The following is a 15352-nucleotide window of genomic DNA, read 5'->3' as shown; positions in this document are numbered from 1 at the left end:
AGCGTGCTTTCTCGTGGACCGTGTTTGCAGCCTTTGCGCTTCCTGTGTCGCAACTTCACATTTTTTTCAGCCAGCATGGAAAGACAGCACTCTCATGACATGATGGGATCCAAACCTTGGGCTTCAGCTACTTTGGCCCTGTCAGTGACTTATGTACTTCCAGCATTCTTTTCTGCTCACAACAGAGCTGTATTGGAGTGTCAAGAGTAAAACTGGCCACCAGCCAATGGGCGGTGGAACGAAGCGCGCCTCACCACGTTCTGTACTTGCGGCCTTTGCGCTTTCTGCGTCGCAGCTCCAGATTTCTTTAGCCCGCATGGAAAGACAGCACTCTCTCGTACATGACGGGATACAAACAAAGATGGCTTCAGCTCCTTTTGCCCTATCATTGACTTGTGCATTTCAAGCATTCTTTTCAGATGGCTAAAAGCTGGAGTCGGGAACTTGTGTTGGTGGTATAGTGGTGAGCATAGCTGCCTTCCAAGCAGTTGACCCGGGTTCGATTCCCGGCCAACGCATTTGTTTTGGCTCTGGCTGACGTTGAAGCAGAACTCCTTCTGTGACCTCTGTCAGCACCAAAATCTTTTGGATGAGTCGTTCAGCAGCAGCAAAGAGCTGGGTCTCCCCGTCGGGGAATCGAACCCGGTCTTCCGCGTGACAGGCGGAGATACTGTCCACTATACTAACGAGGAGCTGTACCCTCTGTGCTTCGCCCCCAGCCGACTTGACTTCACCGACATCAGCATAAGGAGCCACTACTCCATGAAAAAAACAAATCAACCTGCCTTGATCTTATTGAGTCTCCCAATATCTTGAATTCTACACATTACAGGGGGTCCTCATTTGGACCACTTTACTATTATTACTATTTTTTTTACTTTTCATAATGGGAACATGAAAAAAAGGATGGGAAATCATGTGGCAGTAACATCGCATTTACGTGGATCATATCGCCCACTGCTAGAATTCTACCACTGAACCACCAATGCTCGGAAAGGAGGGAGAACGTTTGGAATTAACACCGCATTTACGAGTATATTGCCCACTGCTAAACTTCGTCAACCTATAGATAAAGTGAACAAGTTTTATAGGCATTTGACGAATATAGACGGACTAATGAGTTTCTGAAAAGATTCGGCAGGGAACGGGGGTTGGTCGGTATGCAAAGGTTGGAGATCCTTCAAGTAAATCAGGCTTCATTTTAAAGAACCTTACACACATGCAAGCACTCACACAACTTAATTAAAAGCACTCCGTTCCTGCATTGGCCGGGAATCGGACCCGGGTCTCCCGCGTGGCAGGCGAGAAATCTACCACTGAACCACCAATGCTCGGCTGGGAGAACTTCGGCCTTCACATTGCCCTGGATTTAGTAATGGTGCGTAACTGTTACACGTCAAATCCAGGTAAAGGGGGGTTGGGTCAATATGCAAAGTTTGGAGCTCCTTCTAGCAAATCAGGCTTGGCCTTCAAGGCTCATTTTAAAGAATCCCACACACATGCAAACACACACCCCTTACTTAAAAGAACTCTGTTCCTGCATTTGCCCGGGAATCAGAGCCAGGCCTCCTGTGTGGCAGGCGAGAATGGATGATGGAAGAGACTTTTTAACTTTTACTCCTCCCATTTGGAGTGAGGGGGAGATGAAAATCTTATCGGCACCCTAGATTACCCTTTGTGAGTATAGTGGTTTACCACAGGGAGCGCACATGCTCAAGCGCATGGGCACACAACTCGAGTTTCTCTTCATAGACGCATAAATCTTTCGCCTTTTACTAAAGATTTCCGTGGAGGGGAACCTTTCCGAGTGACCTGTATTTTTGGGTGCTCTGCTCACAGCAGAGCTGCACTGCAGTTTCAATAGCAGACTAAATCTGACCGCACACCAATGTGCATTGGAGCAAAGCGTGCTTTCTCGTGGACCGTGTTTGCAGCCTTTGCGCTTCCTGTGTCGCAACTTCACATTTTTTTCAGCCAGCATGGAAAGACAGCACTCTCATGACATGATGGGATCCAAACCTTGGGCTTCAGCTACTTTGGCCCTGTCAGTGACTTATGTACTTCCAGCATTCTTTTCTGCTCACAACAGAGCTGTATTGGAGTGTCAAGAGTAAAACTGGCCACCAGCCAATGGGCGGTGGAACGAAGCGCGCCTCACCACGTTCTGTACTTGCGGCCTTTGCGCTTTCTGCGTCGCAGCTCCAGATTTCTTTAGCCCGCATGGAAAGACAGCACTCTCTCGTACATGACGGGATACAAACAAAGATGGCTTCAGCTCCTTTTGCCCTATCATTGACTTGTGCATTTCAAGCATTCTTTTCAGATGGCTAAAAGCTGGAGTCGGGAACTTGCGTTGGTGGTATAGTGGTGAGCATAGCTGCCTTCCAACCAGTTGACCCGGGTTCGATTCCCGGCCAACGCATTTGTTTTGGCTCTGGCTGACGTTGAAGCAGAACTCCTTCTGTGACCTCTGTCAGCACCAAAATCTTTTGGATGAGTCGTTCAGCAGCAGCAAGGAGCTGGGTCTCCCCGTCGGGGAATCGAACCCCGGTCTTCCGCGTGACAGGCGGAGATACTGTCCACTATACTAACGAGGAGCTGTACCCGCTGTGCTTCGCCCCCAGCCGACTTGACTTCACCGACATCAGCATAAGGAGCCACTACTCCATGAAAAAAACAAATCAACCTGCCTTGATCTTATTGAGTCTCCCAATATCTTGAATGCTACACATTACAGGGGGTCCTCATTTGGACCACTTTACTATTATTACTATTTTTTTTACTTTTCATAATGGGAACATGAAAAAAAGGATGGGAAATCATGTGGCAGTAACATCGCATTTACGTGGATCATATCGCCCACTGCTAGAATTCTACCACTGAACCACCAATGCTCGGAAAGGAGGGAGAACGTTTGGAATTAACACCGCATTTACGAGTATATTGCCCACTGCTAAACTTCGTCAACCTATAGATAAAGTGAACAAGTTTTATAGGCATTTGACGAATATAGACGGACTAATGAGTTTCTGAAAAGATTCGGCAGGGAACGGGGGTTGGTCGGTATGCAAAGGTTGGAGCTCCTTCAAGTAAATCAGGCTTCATTTTAAAGAACCTTACACACATGCAAGCACACACACAACTTAATTAAAAGCACTCCGTTCCTGCATTGGCCGGGATTCGGACCCGGGTCTCCCGCATGGCAGGCGAGAATTCTACCACTGAACCACCAATGCTCGGCTGGGAGACTTTCGGCCTTCACATTGCCCTGGATTTAGTAATGGTGCGTAACTGTTACACGTCAAATCCAGGTAAAGGGGGGTTGGGTCAATATGCAAAGTTTGGAGCTCCTTCTAGCAAATCAGGCTTGGCCTTCAAGGCTCATTTTAAAGAATCCCACACACATGCAAACACACACCCCTTACTTAAAAGAACTCTGTTCCTGCATTTGCCCGGGAATCAGAGCCAGGCCTCCTGTGTGGCAGGCGAGAATGGATGATGGAAGAGACTTTTTAACTTTTACTCCTCCCATTTGGAGTGAGGGGGAGATGAAAATCTTATCGGCACCCTAGATTACCCTTTGTGAGTATAGTGGTTTACCACAGGGAGCGCACATGCTCAAGCGCATGGGCACACAACTCGAGTTTCTCTTCATAGACGCATAAATCTTTCGCCTTTTACTAAAGATTTCCGTGGAGGGGAACCTTTCCGAGTGACCTGTATTTTTGGGTGCTCTGCTCACAGCAGAGCTGCACTGCAGTTTCAATAGCAGACTAAATCTGACCACACACCAATGTGCATTGGAGCAAAGCGTGCTTTCTCGTGGACCGTGTTTGCAGCCTTTGCGCTTCCTGTGTCGCAACTTCACATTTTTTTTCAGCCAGCATGGAAAGACAGCACTCTCATGACATGATGGGATCAAAACCTTGGGCTTCAGCTACTTTGGCCCTGTCAGTGACTTATGTACTTCCAGCATTCTTTTCTGCTCACAACAGAGCTGTATTGGAGTGTCAAGAGTAAAACTGGCCACCAGCCAATGGGCGGTGGAACGAAGCGCGCCTCACCACGTTCTGTACTTGCGGCCTTTGCGCTTTCTGCGTCGCAGCTCCAGATTTCTTTAGCCCGCATGGAAAGACAGCACTCTCTCGTACATGACGGGATACAAACAAAGATGGCTTCAGCTCCTTTTGCCCTATCAGTGACTTGTGCATTTCAAGCATTCTTTTCAGATGGCTAAAAGCTGGAGTCGGGAACTTGCGTTGGTGGTATAGTGGTGAGCATAGCTGCCTTCCAAGCAGTTGACCCGGGTTCGATTTCCGGCCAACGCATTTGTTTTGGCTCTGGCTGACGTTGAAGCAGAACTCCTTCTGTGACCTCTGTCAGCACCAAAATCTTTTGGATGAGTCGTTCAGCAGCAGCAAAGAGCTGGGTCTCCCCGTCGGGGAATCGAACCCCGGTCTTCCGCGTGACAGGCGGAGATACTGTCCACTATACTAACGAGGAGCTGTACCCGCTGTTCTCCGCCCCCAGCCGACTTGACTTCACCGACATCAGCATAAGGAGCCACTACTCCATGAAAAAAACAAATCAACCTGCCTTGATCTTATTGAGTCTCCCAATATCTTGAATGCTACACATTACAGGGGGTCCTCATTTGGACCACTTTACTATTATTACTATTTTTTTTTACTTTTCATAACGGGAACATGAAAAAAAGGATGGGAAATCATGTGGCAGTAACATCGCATTTACGTGGATCATATCGCCCACTGCTAGAATTCTACCACTGAACCACCAATGCTCGGAAAGGAGGGAGAACGTTTGGAATTAACACCGCATTTACGAGTATATTGCCCACTGCTAAACTTCGTCAACCTATAGATAAAGTAAACAAGTTTTAAAGGCATTTGACGAATATAGACGGACTAATGAGTTTCTGAAAAGATTCGGCAGGGAACGGGGGTTGGTCGGTATGCAAAGGTTGGAGCTCCTTCAAGTAAATCAGGCTTCATTTTAAAGAACCTTACACACATGCAAGCACACACACAACTTAATTAAAAGCACACTGTTCCTGCATTGGCCGGGAATCGGACCCGGGTCTCCAGCGTGGCAGGCGAGAATTCTACCACTGAACCACCAATGCTCGGCTGGGAGACTTTCGGCCTTCACATTGCCCTGGATTTAGTAATGGTGCGTAACTGTTACACGTCAAATCCAGGTAAAGGGGGGTTGGGTCAATATGCAAAGTTTGGAGCTCCTTCTAGCAAATCAGGCTTGGCCTTCAAGGCTCATTTTAAAGAATCCCACACACATGCAAACACACACCCCTTACTTAAAAGAACTCTGTTCCTGCATTTGCCCGGGAATCAGAGCCAGGCCTCCTGTGTGGCAGGCGAGAATGGATGATGGAAGAGACTTTTTAACTTTTACTCCTCCCATTTGGAGTGAGGGGGAGATGAAAATCTTATCGGCACCCTAGATTACCCTTTGTGAGTATAGTGGTTTACCACAGGGAGCGCACATGCTCAAGCGCATGGGCACACAACTCGAGTTTCTCTTCATAGACGCATAAATCTTTCGCCTTTTACTAAAGATTTCCGTGGAGGGGAACCTTTCCGAGTGACCTGTATTTTTGGGTGCTCTGCTCACAGCAGAGCTGCACTGCAGTTTCAATAGCAGACTAAATCTGACCACACACCAATGTGCATTGGAGCAAAGCGTGCTTTCTCGTGGACCGTGTTTGCAGCCTTTGCGCTTCCTGTGTCGCAACTTCACATTTTTTTTCAGCCAGCATGGAAAGACAGCACTCTCATGACATGATGGGATCCAAACCTTGGGCTTCAGCTACTTTGGCCCTGTCAGTGACTTATGTACTTCCAGCATTCTTTTCTGCTCACAACAGAGCTGTATTGGAGTGTCAAGAGTAAAACTGGCCACCAGCCAATGGGCGGTGGAACGAAGCGCGCCTCACCACGTTCTGTACTTGCGGCCTTTGCGCTTTCTGCGTCGCAGCTCCAGATTTCTTTAGCCCGCATGGAAAGACAGCACTCTCTCGTACATGACGGGATACAAACAAAGATGGCTTCAGCTCCTTTTGCCCTATCAGTGACTTGTGCATTTCAAGGATTCTTTTCAGATGGCTAAAAGCTGGAGTCGGGAACTTGCGCTGTTGGTATAGTGGTGAGCATAGCTGCCTTCCAAGCAGTTGACCCGGGTTCGATTCCCGGCCAACGCATTTGTTTTGGCTCTGGCTGACGTTGAAGCAGAACTCCTTCTGTGACCTCTGTCAGCACCAAAATCTTTTGGATGAGTCGTTCAGCAGCAGCAAAGAGCTGGGTCTCCCCGTCGGGGAATCGAACCCCGGTCTTCCGCGTGACAGGCGGAGATACTGTCCACTATACTAACGAGGAGCTGTACCCGCTGTTCTCCGCCCCCAGCTGACTTGACTTCACCGACATCAGCATAAGGAGCCACTACTCCATGAAAAAAACAAATCAACCTGCCTTGATCTTATTGAGTCTCCCAATATCTTGAATGCTACACATTACAGGGGGTCCTCATTTGGAGCACTTTACTATTATTACTATTTTTTTTTTTACTTTTCATAATGGGAACATGAAAAAAAGGATGGGAAATCATGTGGCAGTAACATCGCATTTACGTGGATCATATCGCCCACTGCTAGAATACTACCACTGAACCACCAATGCTCGGAAAGGAGGGAGAACGTTTGGAATTAACACCGCATTTACGAGTATATTGCCCACTGCTAAACTTCGTCAACCTATAGATAAAGTGAACAAGTTTTATAGGCATTTGACGAATATAGACGGACTAATGAGTTTCTGAAAAGATTCGGCAGGGAACGGGGGTTGGTCGGTATGCAAAGGTTGGAGCTCCTTCAAGTAAATCAGGCTTCATTTTAAAGAACCTTACACACATGCAAGCACACACACAACTTAATTAAAAGCACTCCGTTCCTGCATTGGCCGGGAATCGGACCCGGGTCTCCCACATGGCAGGCGAGAATTCTACCACTGAACCACCAATGCTCGGCTGGGAGACTTTCGGCCTTCACATTGCCCTGGATTTAGTAATGGTGCGTAACTGTTACACGTCAAATCCAGGTAAAGGGGGGTTGGGTCAATATGCAAAGTTTGGAGCTCCTTCTAGCAAATCAGGCTTGGCCTTCAAGGCTCATTTTAAAGAATCCCACACCCATGCAAACACACACCCCTTACTTAAAAGAACTCTGTTCCTGCATTTGCCCGGGAATCAGAGCCAGGCCTCCTGTGTGGCAGGCGAGAATGGATGATGGAAGAGACTTTTTAACTTTTACTCCTCCCATTTGGAGTGAGGGGGAGATGAAAATCTTCAGTCGTTCAGCAGCAGCAAAGAGCTGGGTCTCCCCGTCGGGGAATCGAACCCCGGTCTTCCGCGTGACAGGCGGAGATACTGTCCACTATACTAACGAGGAGCTGTACCCGCTGTGCTTCGCCCCCAGCCGACTTGACTTCACCGACATCAGCATAAGGAGCCACTACTCCATGAAAAAAACAAATCAACCTGCCTTGATCTTATTGAGTCTCCCAATATCTTGAATTCTACACATTACAGGGGGTCCTCATTTGGACCACTTTACTATTATTACTATTTTTTTTTACTTTTCATAACGGGAACATGAAAAAAAGGATGGGAAATCATGTGGCAGTAACATCGCATTTACGTGGATCATATCGCCCACTGCTAGAATTCTACCACTGAACCACCAATGCTCGGAAAGGAGGGAGAACGTTTGGAATTAACACCGCATTTACGAGTATATTGCCCACTGCTAAACTTCGTCAACCTATAGATAAAGTGAACAAGTTTTATAGGCATTTGACGAATATAGACGGACTAATGAGTTTCTGAAAAGATTCGGCAGGGAACGGGGGTTGGTCGGTATGCAAAGGTTGGAGCTCCTTCAAGTAAATCAGGCTTCATTTTAAAGAACCTTACACACATGCAAGCACACACACAACTTAATTAAAAGCACACTGTTCCTGCATTGGCCGGGAATCGGACCCGGGTCTCCCGCGTGGCAGGCGAGAATTCTACCACTGAACCACCAATGCTCGGCTGGGAGACTTTCGGCCTTCACATTGCCCTGGATTTAGTAATGGTGCGTAACTGTTACACGTCAAATCCAGGTAAAGGGGGGTTGGGTCAATATGCAAAGTTTGGAGCTCCTTCTAGCAAATCAGGCTTGGCCTTCAAGGCTCATTTTAAAGAATCCCACACACATGCAAACACACACCCCTTACTTAAAAGAACTCTGTTCCTGCATTTGCCCGGGAATCAGAGCCAGGCCTCCTGTGTGGCAGGCGAGAATGGATGATGGAAGAGACTTTTTAACTTTTACTCCTCCCATTTGGAGTGAGGGGGAGATGAAAATCTTATCGGCACCCTAGATTACCCTTTGTGAGTATAGTGGTTTACCACAGGGAGCGCACATGCTCAAGCGCATGGGCACACAACTCGAGTTTCTCTTCATAGACGCATAAATCTTTCGCCTTTTACTAAAGATTTCCGTGGAGGGGAACCTTTCCGAGTGACCTGTATTTTTGGGTGCTCTGCTCACAGCAGAGCTGCACTGCAGTTTCAATAGCAGACTAAATCTGACCACACACCAATGTGCATTGGAGCAAAGCGTGCTTTCTCGTGGACCGTGTTTGCAGCCTTTGCGCTTCCTGTGTCGCAACTTCACATTTTTTTCAGCCAGCATGGAAAGACAGCACTCTCATGACATGATGGGATCCAAACCTTGGGCTTCAGCTACTTTGGCCCTGTCAGTGACTTATGTACTTCCAGCATTCTTTTCTGCTCACAACAGAGCTGTATTGGAGTGTCAAGAGTAAAACTGGCCACCAGCCAATGGGCGGTGGAACGAAGCGCGCCTCACCACGTTCTGTACTTGCGGCCTTTGCGCTTTCTGCGTCGCAGCTCCAGATTTCTTTAGCCCGCATGGAAAGACAGCACTCTCTCGTACATGACGGGATACAAACAAAGATGGCTTCAGCTCCTTTTGCCCTATCAGTGACTTGTGCATTTCAAGGATTCTTTTCAGATGGCTAAAAGCTGGAGTCGGGAACTTGCGTTGTTGGTATAGTGGTGAGCATAGCTGCCTTCCAAGCAGTTGACCCGGGTTCGATTCCCGGCCAACGCATTTGTTTTGGCTCTGGCTGACGTTGAAGCAGAACTCCTTCTGTGACCTCTGTCAGCACCAAAATCTTTTGGATGAGTCGTTCAGCAGCAGCAAAGAGCTGGGTCTCCCCGTCGGGGAATCGAACCCCGGTCTTCCGCGTGACAGGCGGAGATACTGTCCACTATACTAACGAGGAGCTGTACCTGCTGTTCTCCGCCCCCAGCCGACTTGACTTCACCGACATCAGCATAAGGAGCCACTACTCCATGAAAAAAACAAATCAACCTGCCTTGATCTTATTGAGTCTCCCAATATCTTGAATGCTACACATTACAGGGGGTCCTCATTTGGAGCACTTTACTATTATTACTATTTTTTTTTTTACTTTTCATAATGGGAACATGAAAAAAAGGATGGGAAATCATGTGGCAGTAACATCGCATTTACGTGGATCATATCGCCCACTGCTAGAATACTACCACTGAACCACCAATGCTCGGAAAGGAGGGAGAACGTTTGGAATTAACACCGCATTTACGAGTATATTGCCCACTGCTAAACTTCGTCAACCTATAGATAAAGTGAACAAGTTTTATAGGCATTTGACGAATATAGACGGACTAATGAGTTTCTGAAAAGATTCGGCAGGGAACGGGGGTTGGTCGGTATGCAAAGGTTGGAGCTCCTTCAAGTAAATCAGGCTTCATTTTAAAGAACCTTACACACATGCAAGCACACACACAACTTAATTAAAAGCACTCCGTTCCTGCATTGGCCGGGAATCGGACCCGGGTCTCCCGCGTGGCAGGCGAGAATTCTACCACTGAACCACCAATGCTCGGCTGGGAGACTTTCGGCCTTCACATTGCCCTGGATTTAGTAATGGTGCGTAACTGTTATACGTCAAATCCAGGTAAAGGGGGGTTGGGTCAATATGCAAAGTTTGGAGCTCCTTCTAGCAAATCAGGCTTGGCCTTCAAGGCTCATTTTAAAGAATCCCACACCCATGCAAACACACACCCCTTACTTAAAAGAACTCTGTTCCTGCATTTGCCCGGGAATCAGAGCCAGGCCTCCTGTGTGGCAGGCGAGAATGGATGATGGAAGAGACTTTTTAACTTTTACTCCTCCCATTTGGAGTGAGGGGGAGATGAAAATCTTATCGGCACCCTAGATTACCCTTTGTGAGTATAGTGGTTTACCACAGGGAGCGCACATGCTCAAGCGCATGGGCACACCACTCGAGTTTCTCTTCATAGACGCATAAATCTTTCGCCTTTTACTAAAGATTTCCGTGGAGGGGAACCTTTCCGAGTGACCTGTATTTTTGGGTGCTCTGCTCACAGCAGAGCTGCACTGCAGTTTCAATAGCAGACTAAATCTGACCACACACCAATGTGCATTGGAGCAAAGCGTGCTTTCTCGTGGACCGTGTTTGCAGCCTTTGCGCTTCCTGTGTCGCAACTTCACATTTTTTTTCAGCCAGCATGGAAAGACAGCACTCTCATGACATGATGGGATCCAAACCTTGGGCTTCAGCTACTTTGGCCCTGTCAGTGACTTATGTACTTCCAGCATTCTTTTCTGCTCACAACAGAGCTGTATTGGAGTGTCAAGAGTAAAACTGGCCACCAGCCAATGGGCGGTGGAACGAAGCGCGCCTCACCACGTTCTGTACTTGCGGCCTTTGCGCTTTCTGCGTCGCAGCTCCAGATTTCTTTAGCCCGCATGGAAAGACAGTACTCTCTCGTACATGACGGGATACAAACAAAGATGGCTTCAGCTCCTTTTGCCCTATCATTGACTTGTGCATTTCAAGCATTCTTTTCAGATGGCTAAAAGCTGGAGTCGGGAACTTGCGTTGGTGGTATAGTGGTGAGCATAGCTGCCTTCCAAGCAGTTGACCCGGGTTCGATTCCCGGCCAACGCATTTGTTTTGGCTCTGGCTGACGTTGAAGCAGAACTCCTTCTGTGACCTCTGTCAGCACCAAAATCTTTTGGATGAGTCGTTCAGCAGCAGCAAAGAGCTGGGTCTCCCCGTCGGGGAATCGAACCCCGGTCTTCCGCGTGACAGGCGGAGATACTGTCCACTATACTAACGAGGAGCTGAACCCGCTGTGCTTCGCCCCCAGCCGACTTGACTTCACCGACATCAGCATAAGGAGCCACTACTCCATGAAAAAAACAAATCAACCTGCCTTGATCTTATTGAGTCTCCCAATATCTTGAATGCTACACATTACAGGGGGTCCTCATTTGGAGCACTTTACTATTATTACTATTTTTTTTTTTACTTTTCATAATGGGAACATGAAAAAAAGGATGGGAAATCATGTGGCAGTAACATCGCATTTACGTGGATCATATCGCCCACTGCTAGAATTCTACCACTGAACCACCAATGCTCGGAAAGGAGGGAGAACGTTTGGAATTAACACCGCATTTACGAGTATATTGCCCACTGCTAAACTTCGTCAACCTATAGATAAAGTGAACAAGTTTTATAGGCATTTGACGAATATAGACGGACTAATGAGTTTCTGAAAAGATTCGGCAGGGAACGGGGGTTGGTCGGTATGCAAAGGTTGGAGCTCCTTCAAGTAAATCAGGCTTCATTTTAAAGAACCTTACACACATGCAAGCACACACACAACTTAATTAAAAGCACTCCGTTCCTGCATTGGCCGGGAATCGGACCCGGGTCTCCCGCGTGGCAGGCGAGAAATCTACCACTGAACCACCAATGCTCGGCTGGGAGAACTTCGGCCTTCACATTGCCCTGGATTTAGTAATGGTGCGTAACTGTTACACGTCAAATCCAGGTAAAGGGGGGTTGGGTCAATATGCAAAGTTTGGAGCTCCTTCTAGCAAATCAGGCTTGGCCTTCAAGGCTCATTTTAAAGAATCCCACACACATGCAAACACACACCCCTTACTTAAAAGAACTCTGTTCCTGCATTTGCCCGGGAATCAGAGCCAGGCCTCCTGTGTGGCAGGCGAGAATGGATGATGGAAGAGACTTTTTAACTTTTACTCCTCCCATTTGGAGTGAGGGGGAGATGAAAATCTTATCGGCACCCTAGATTACCCTTTGTGAGTATAGTGGTTTACCACAGGGAGCGCACATGCTCAAGCGCATGGGCACACCACTCGAGTTTCTCTTCATAGACGCATAAATCTTTCGCCTTTTACTAAAGATTTCCGTGGAGGGGAACCTTTCCGAGTGACCTGTATTTTTGGGTGCTCTGCTCACAGCAGAGCTGCACTGCAGTTTCAATAGCAGACTAAATCTGACCACACACCAATGTGCATTGGAGCAAAGCGTGCTTTCTCGTGGACCGTGTTTGCAGCCTTTGCGCTTCCTGTGTCGCAACTTCACATTTTTTTTCAGCCAGCATGGAAAGACAGCACTCTCATGACATGATGGGATCCAAACCTTGGGCTTCAGCTACTTTGGCCCTGTCAGTGACTTATGTACTTCCAGCATTCTTTTCTGCTCACAACAGAGCTGTATTGGAGTGTCAAGAGTAAAACTGGCCACCAGCCAATGGGCGGTGGAACGAAGCGCGCCTCACCACGTTCTGTACTTGCGGCCTTTGCGCTTTCTGCGTCGCAGCTCCAGATTTCTTTAGCCCGCATGGAAAGACAGCACTCTCTCGTACATGACGGGATACAAACAAAGATGGCTTCAGCTCCTTTTGCCCTATCAGTGACTTGTGCATTTCAAGCATTCTTTTCAGATGGCTAAAAGCTGGAGTCGGGAACTTGCGTTGGTGGTATAGTGGTGAGCATAGCTGCCTTCTAAGCAGTTGACCCGGGTTCGATTCCCGGCCAACGCATTTGTTTTGGCTCTGGCTGACGTTGAAGCAGAACTCCTTCTGTGACCTCTGTCAGCACCAAAATCTTTTGGATGAGTCGTTCAGCAGCAGCAAAGAGCTGGGTCTCCCCGTCGGGGAATCGAACCCCGGTCTTCCACGTGACAGGCGGAGATACTGTCCACTATACTAACGAGGAGCTGTACCCGCTGTTCTCCGCCCCCAGCCGACTTGACTTCACCGACATCAGCATAAGGAGCCACTACTCCATGAAAAAAACAAATCAACCTGCCTTGATCTTATTGAGTCTCCCAATATCTTGAATGCTACACATTACAGGGGGTCCTCATTTGGACCACTTTACTATTATTACTATTTTTTTTTACTTTTCATAATGGGAACATGAAAAAAAGGATGGGAAATCATGTGGCAGTAACATCGCATTTACGTGGATCATATCGCCCACTGCTAGAATTCTACCACTGAACCACCAATGCTCGGAAAGGAGGGAGAACGTTTGGAATTAACACCGCATTTACGAGTATATTGCCCACTGCTAAACTTCGTCAACCTATAGATAAAGTGAACAAGTTTTATAGGCATTTGACGAATATAGACGGACTAATGAGTTTCTGAAAAGATTCGTCAGGGAACGGGGGTTGGTCGGTATGCAAAGGTTGGAGCTCCTTCAAGTAAATCAGGCTTCATTTTAAAGAACCTTACACACATGCAAGCACACACACAACTTAATTAAAAGCACTCCGTTCCTGCATTGGCCGGGAATCGGACCCGGGTCTCCCGCGTGGCAGGCGAGAATTCTACCACTGAACCACCAATGCTCGGCTGGGAGACTTTCGGCCTTCACATTGCCCTGGATTTAGTAATGGTGCGTAACTGTTACACGTCAAATCCAGGTAAAGGGGGGTTGGGTCAATATGCAAAGTTTGGAGCTCCTTCTAGCAAATCAGGCTTGGCCTTCAAGGCTCATTTTAAAGAATCCCACACACATGCAAACACACACCCCTTACTTAAAAGAACTCTGTTCCTGCATTTGCCCGGGAATCAGAGCCAGGCCTCCTGTGTGGCAGGCGAGAATGGATGATGGAAGAGACTTTTTAACTTTTACTCCTCCCATTTGGAGTGAGGGGGAGATGAAAATCTTATCGGCACCCTAGATTACCCTTTGTGAGTATAGTGGTTTACCACAGGGAGCGCACATGCTCAAGCGCATGGGCACACAACTCGAGTTTCTCTTCATAGACGCATAAATCTTTCGCCTTTTACTAAAGATTTCCGTGGAGGGGAACCTTTCCGAGTGACCTGTATTTTTGGGTGCTCTGCTCACAGCAGAGCTGCACTGCAGTTTCAATAGCAGACTAAATCTGACCACACACCAATGTGCATTGGAGCAAAGCGTGCTTTCTCGTGGACCGTGTTTGCAGCCTTTGCGCTTCCTGTGTCGCAACTTCACATTTTTTTTCAGCCAGCATGGAAAGACAGCACTCTCATGACATGATGGGATCCAAACCTTGGGCTTCAGCTACTTTGGCCCTGTCAGTGACTTATGTACTTCCAGCATTCTTTTCTGCTCACAACAGAGCTGTATTGGAGTGTCAAGAGTAAAACTGGCCACCAGCCAATGGGCGGTGGAACGAAGCGCGCCTCACCACGTTCTGTACTTGCGGCCTTTGCGCTTTCTGCGTCGCAGCTCCAGATTTCTTTAGCCCGCATGGAAAGACAGTACTCTCTCGTACATGACGGGATACAAACAAAGATGGCTTCAGCTCCTTTTGCCCTATCATTGACTTGTGCATTTCAAGCATTCTTTTCAGATGGCTAAAAGCTGGAGTCGGGAACTTGCGTTGGTGGTATAGTGGTGAGCATAGCTGCCTTCCAAGCAGTTGACCCGGGTTCGATTCCCGGCCAACGCATTTGTTTTGGCTCTGGCTGACGTTGAAGCAGAACTCCTTCTGTGACCTCTGTCAGCACCAAAATCTTTTGGATGAGTCGTTCAGCAGCAGCAAAGAGCTGGGTCTCCCCGTCGGGGAATCGAACCCCGGTCTTCCGCGTGACAGGCGGAGATACTGTCCACTATACTAACGAGGAGCTGAACCCGCTGTGCTTCGCCCCCAGCCGACTTGACTTCACCGACATCAGCATAAGGAGCCACTACTCCATGAAAAAAACAAATCAACCTGCCTTGATCTTATTGAGTCTCCCAATATCTTGAATGCTACACATTACAGGGGGTCCTCATTTGGAGCACTTTACTATTATTACTATTTTTTTTTTTACTTTTCATAATGGGAACATGAAAAAAAGGATGGGAAATCATGTGGCAGTAACATCG

The 15352-nt window shown here is 47.7% G+C and overlaps 20 non-coding genes across 20 annotated transcripts; 10 read left to right on the top strand and 10 right to left on the bottom strand.

Moving 5' to 3' along the window:
* The first annotated feature begins 1730 nt into the window (after positions 1–1730).
* On the top strand, positions 1731–1846 carry LOC141314021 (U5 spliceosomal RNA). The gene has a single exon (XR_012350086.1). It is a non-coding gene; the product is annotated as a U5 spliceosomal RNA (small nuclear RNA).
* A 679-nt stretch (positions 1847–2525) lies between these two features.
* On the bottom strand, positions 2526–2597 carry trnad-guc (transfer RNA aspartic acid (anticodon GUC)). Its single transcript has one exon. It is a non-coding gene; the product is annotated as a tRNA-Asp (tRNA).
* A 1038-nt stretch (positions 2598–3635) lies between these two features.
* Positions 3636–3751, top strand: LOC141314019 (U5 spliceosomal RNA). Its single transcript, XR_012350085.1, has one exon. It is a non-coding gene; the product is annotated as a U5 spliceosomal RNA (small nuclear RNA).
* Positions 3752–4431: 680 nt separating this feature from the next.
* On the bottom strand, positions 4432–4503 carry trnad-guc (transfer RNA aspartic acid (anticodon GUC)). The gene has a single exon. It is a non-coding gene; the product is annotated as a tRNA-Asp (tRNA).
* Positions 4504–5542: 1039 nt separating this feature from the next.
* LOC141314018 (U5 spliceosomal RNA) lies at positions 5543–5658 on the top strand. Its single transcript, XR_012350084.1, has one exon. It is a non-coding gene; the product is annotated as a U5 spliceosomal RNA (small nuclear RNA).
* Positions 5659–6338: 680 nt separating this feature from the next.
* Positions 6339–6410, bottom strand: trnad-guc (transfer RNA aspartic acid (anticodon GUC)). The gene has a single exon. It is a non-coding gene; the product is annotated as a tRNA-Asp (tRNA).
* Positions 6411–7405: 995 nt separating this feature from the next.
* trnad-guc (transfer RNA aspartic acid (anticodon GUC)) lies at positions 7406–7477 on the bottom strand. The gene has a single exon. It is a non-coding gene; the product is annotated as a tRNA-Asp (tRNA).
* A 569-nt stretch (positions 7478–8046) lies between these two features.
* On the bottom strand, positions 8047–8117 carry trnag-gcc (transfer RNA glycine (anticodon GCC)). The gene has a single exon. It is a non-coding gene; the product is annotated as a tRNA-Gly (tRNA).
* A 399-nt stretch (positions 8118–8516) lies between these two features.
* Positions 8517–8632, top strand: LOC141314017 (U5 spliceosomal RNA). Its single transcript, XR_012350083.1, has one exon. It is a non-coding gene; the product is annotated as a U5 spliceosomal RNA (small nuclear RNA).
* A 679-nt stretch (positions 8633–9311) lies between these two features.
* trnad-guc (transfer RNA aspartic acid (anticodon GUC)) lies at positions 9312–9383 on the bottom strand. Its single transcript has one exon. It is a non-coding gene; the product is annotated as a tRNA-Asp (tRNA).
* A 571-nt stretch (positions 9384–9954) lies between these two features.
* On the bottom strand, positions 9955–10025 carry trnag-gcc (transfer RNA glycine (anticodon GCC)). Its single transcript has one exon. It is a non-coding gene; the product is annotated as a tRNA-Gly (tRNA).
* A 399-nt stretch (positions 10026–10424) lies between these two features.
* Positions 10425–10540, top strand: LOC141313426 (U5 spliceosomal RNA). The gene has a single exon (XR_012349498.1). It is a non-coding gene; the product is annotated as a U5 spliceosomal RNA (small nuclear RNA).
* A 505-nt stretch (positions 10541–11045) lies between these two features.
* Positions 11046–11117, top strand: trnag-ucc (transfer RNA glycine (anticodon UCC)). Its single transcript has one exon. It is a non-coding gene; the product is annotated as a tRNA-Gly (tRNA).
* Positions 11118–11220: 103 nt separating this feature from the next.
* trnad-guc (transfer RNA aspartic acid (anticodon GUC)) lies at positions 11221–11292 on the bottom strand. The gene has a single exon. It is a non-coding gene; the product is annotated as a tRNA-Asp (tRNA).
* Positions 11293–12333: 1041 nt separating this feature from the next.
* On the top strand, positions 12334–12449 carry LOC141313425 (U5 spliceosomal RNA). Its single transcript, XR_012349497.1, has one exon. It is a non-coding gene; the product is annotated as a U5 spliceosomal RNA (small nuclear RNA).
* A 505-nt stretch (positions 12450–12954) lies between these two features.
* On the top strand, positions 12955–13026 carry trnar-ucu (transfer RNA arginine (anticodon UCU)). Its single transcript has one exon. It is a non-coding gene; the product is annotated as a tRNA-Arg (tRNA).
* Positions 13027–13770: 744 nt separating this feature from the next.
* Positions 13771–13841, bottom strand: trnag-gcc (transfer RNA glycine (anticodon GCC)). The gene has a single exon. It is a non-coding gene; the product is annotated as a tRNA-Gly (tRNA).
* Positions 13842–14240: 399 nt separating this feature from the next.
* On the top strand, positions 14241–14356 carry LOC141314015 (U5 spliceosomal RNA). The gene has a single exon (XR_012350081.1). It is a non-coding gene; the product is annotated as a U5 spliceosomal RNA (small nuclear RNA).
* A 505-nt stretch (positions 14357–14861) lies between these two features.
* trnag-ucc (transfer RNA glycine (anticodon UCC)) lies at positions 14862–14933 on the top strand. Its single transcript has one exon. It is a non-coding gene; the product is annotated as a tRNA-Gly (tRNA).
* A 103-nt stretch (positions 14934–15036) lies between these two features.
* Positions 15037–15108, bottom strand: trnad-guc (transfer RNA aspartic acid (anticodon GUC)). The gene has a single exon. It is a non-coding gene; the product is annotated as a tRNA-Asp (tRNA).
* Positions 15109–15352: the final 244 nt, after the last annotated feature.

This window comes from Garra rufa, unplaced genomic scaffold (genome assembly GCF_049309525.1).
Source record: "Garra rufa unplaced genomic scaffold, GarRuf1.0 hap1_unplaced_007, whole genome shotgun sequence".
Lineage (NCBI taxonomy): Eukaryota > Metazoa > Chordata > Actinopteri > Cypriniformes > Cyprinidae > Garra > Garra rufa.
This window is presented reverse-complemented; position numbering and strand designations above follow the sequence as displayed.